This window comes from Capra hircus, unplaced genomic scaffold (genome assembly GCF_001704415.2).
Source record: "Capra hircus breed San Clemente unplaced genomic scaffold, ASM170441v1, whole genome shotgun sequence".
In the NCBI taxonomy this organism is placed as follows: domain Eukaryota; kingdom Metazoa; phylum Chordata; class Mammalia; order Artiodactyla; family Bovidae; genus Capra; species Capra hircus.
This window is the reverse complement of record NW_017213161.1, coordinates 4,881-8,502: the sequence shown is the minus strand read 5'-3', so window position 1 is coordinate 8,502 and position 3,622 is coordinate 4,881. Positions and strand designations below refer to the sequence as shown.

Here is a 3,622-nt window from a genome sequence, read left to right as displayed (position 1 = left end):
TTCTATAGAACCAGAGAAAATTGGTTAAAATAAATTTTTTTTTCTTTTTTGCCGGGGGCCAGCGTGAGGAATTCCGCCCGTGGCAAAGGTCATGAGGAAGGAGGCTTGGCATACGCAAAGGCGTGATCAAGCCTCAGGAAACCCCCTGTTCCCGAGCATCTAACCCCCAAACCAGAGTCTGTTTTATGTTCTCACCTACACCTCTGACTTTACGGGGGGCTCTCCCCCATAACTGTTTCTCTCGGAGAAGGAGTAAACGTGCAGCTCCAAGGCAATAAAAATTCTTGGGCGTGACAAGAGTGTTTCAGCTTGCCGACTCCTCTGAAGGTTATCTAGCCCACCTGTATAGGTTTGTCCGGCCACATGTGATTGTTTACAGGCCTCCCAACCTGAGAGGCACGAGATGTTTTAGACTTACTAAAGGCAAATTCTTTTGGGGAGTTAGAAACTGTTAGTATAGTTGGTTAGGAATTATATTGGTGAAGGGTTCTTCATTTGTTGTGTCAATAATTGCTGCTAATTCCCTGCTCTGGGTGGGACAAGGATGTCTCAGGTCAAACCTCTCTGCTGACAGACTAGCTTGTGTGACAGGATTATCCATACTGCTGCCTCTAGGCACATGATTGTTTACTACCTCTCAACTGTAAACAGCACAGAGAGTTTTGGAGTATTTTGAGAGTCTTAATTAGCATAGGACCTTTTCTTCTTGTTGAGTCAATGATTGCCGCCAGGCCTCCATATCCTTGGACACCTGGGAATATACTAATCAATGTATTTGGAATATAGCAAAGGAAATATAGTAGTTTTTGATGTTAGTGATACTAGACTTTTTGAGTTAATGGATTTTCTCTTTTGTAATAGATCACTGTACTTTGTCATAAAACATTGTGTCCTTGCTATGTAAGAATGTAACTTTATCATATCTTAAGACTAAATAGATCTTAAGGGGAGCGTTGGTGAAAGGATTTTCATTTATGGGGCTGATATTTGCTGCTAAATCTCCATATTCCCTACCCTTATAATGAATATAACTAACATATAGGAGAAATAAGTATTAACCTTTAAGCATATAGGAGAAATAAGTATTAACCTTTAAGACTAATCATGTTAACCTTGGGTTAAATAAATTCCTTTCTTGATTGTAACTCACTACACCCTCACCCTATAGGAATGTAACTTTATTTGGAGGGTGGTGCCTGGTTTAAGAAAAAACACCCTTGGAAAAAATAAGTTTTTTGGTTATCAGAAAGAAAGGATCATAAAATGTTAGCAGGTCTCACTCATGGCCAGAAGATGATGTAATATCCCTAAGACCTTTTTTATGCATTTATGTGAAGCACCTGATTTTGATAAAGGTCAGGACCGCCGACTCCCACGTGACTCTGTATTCATCCCTATGTGTAACAAGAGGTATATAAGCAAACCCAAAAATAAAGAAATCGGATCAGTTTTCCGGAAAGACTGATTCCCTCATGTCGTTCTTTTCTGCTCCCCATTTTTCGGGCTGAATTCCCATCTGGAGCGTGGGTGCCCTCCAAGTCTACTTATTCGCCCCAGTTTTCAAGACCACGCGAGAAGGAGCCCAAGGAGGGGCACCTTCCGATATTCAAGTGACACCGGTGGCCCAACGTAGATGGTGCAAATTCCTTGTCTTGGAATTTTATTGGTATCCCACGTAAACCAAGTTATTCAGCCCCCTTTTTTTCTCTCCTACTATTTTCTGGGCCGAATTCCCATCTGGTACATGGGTACCCACCAAGCCTACTAATTTTGCCTGGGCTTCTAAGATCGGACCGGGGGGGCCTCAGTGCCACCTCTCCTTCTGGAGAACGGAAAGACGCCTGCGGCCTGCGTAAGTGGTGATTGGTATCCCATGTGAACCAAGTTATTCAGCCTCCTTTTCTCCACTAATCTTCTAATCCCTTTCTATCTGTAATTAAACAAGTCATTTCCAGAGACGCCAACTCCGTCCCCACCTTCGAATCACCCTGGATCCACTGGGGCTGGACCTCGGTACTTTTTCTTGGAAACTGTAAAGCTGGTTCTTTGCAAATGCAATTAAAAACAATTAGCTTCCTTTCTCGCCCCCCGTCCATCTTGGTGGCTGCTCTTGGTTGGGGGAGTCCCGCATCTAAGGCAGGAAGATGGTGGCCGCAAAGAAGACGAAAAAGTCAGTGGAGTCGATCAACTCTAGGCTCCAGCTGGTTATGAAAAGTGGAAAGTACGTGCTGGGGTACAAACAGACTCTGAAAATAATCAGACAAGGCAAAGCGAAACTGGGCATCCTCGCCAACAACTGCCCAGCCTTGAGGAAATCTACAATAGAGCATCACGCCATGTCGGCCAACACTGGAGGCCGTCACTGGCAGTGGCGATGATCCTGGCTCGGGCACAGCGTGCGGAAGGCACTGCAGAGCATGCACACTGGCGGCCGTCGGTCCAGGAGACTCTGATGCTCTTAGAAGCCAGGCCAGAGCGGTGAGAAGCAAGCCATGCGCAATTTCTTTAATAAAACTGGCCAGAGCTTGCTTTAAAAACACTGTAAACACACACACACACCACACACACACACACACACACACACACACACACACACACACACAATTAGCTTGTTAAAAAGCCCTGCCTAGGGCCAAGCTTGAAGTTAACCCTTGCCTTGAAAAACACTGTGCACTTTGCCTGAGACCTTAGCCTTCAGTAGAAGAGAACTTCAAGCCCCCCCCCCAACAAAAACGAGGTCAAAGAGATATTTTAAATCTTAGGCGGAAAACTAGAAGATCTCTGTCTGTCTATGTGGATTTACGTATGTCTCAGTGGTGAGTCTTCTGCTTTTTGATAACATTGTTGAAGTTGTGAGTTCTTATTTAAATAATCTAAAGAAAAGGAAACACATACAAATCAAACAATTCTAAATACAAGAAAAAAATTGACCTAAATGAATTTTGGATTCATGTAAACTGGGAAATAATCAATATTAAATATATAATATTTATTTTTTTCTAATATAGGCATGTCTATGAGTCATTAACATTAAGCATAAAATTTTCATAGTGCCTAAGTTTACTATTAGTTAAATATTTCTATATTGTTATATCTGTCACAAGCTTTGTTACAGGAAGAGGGACCCCTTCCAGGGCCCAAAACTGGGCTCTTGTCTAACACTCAGAAATGAATTGTCCAAGGAGACACATGTGCTGACAAAGCAAGAGATATTACTGGGAAAGGACACCCAGGTGGAGAGCAGTAGGGGAAGGGAACCCAGGAGAACTACTCTGCCATGTGGCTTGCAGTCTCAGGTTTTATGCTGATGGGACTAGTTTCCGGGTGGTCTTTGGCCAATCATTCTAATTCAGAGTCTTTCCTGGTGGCACACGCATCACTCAGCCAAAATGGATGCTAGCAAGAGGGATTCTGGGAAGTGGACGGACATTCGGTGTCTCCTTTAGATCTTTCCCAAACTCTTCTGGTTGGTGGTGGCTTATTAGTTCCATATTCCTTATCAGGATCTCGTCATGAAACAACTCATGCAAATGGTTACTATGGTGCCTGGCCAGGGTGGGTGGTTTCAATCAGCGTGCTTCCCCTAACAGCTTGTCAACAAAGAAAGGACCTCTAAAAACAA

The 3,622-nt window shown here is 43.5% G+C and overlaps 1 pseudogene; it reads left to right on the top strand.

Moving 5' to 3' along the window:
- The first annotated feature begins 2,108 nt into the window (after positions 1 to 2,108).
- LOC108635286 lies at positions 2,109 to 2,478 on the top strand (annotated as a pseudogene).
- The last annotated feature ends 1,144 nt before the right edge of the window (positions 2,479 to 3,622 follow it).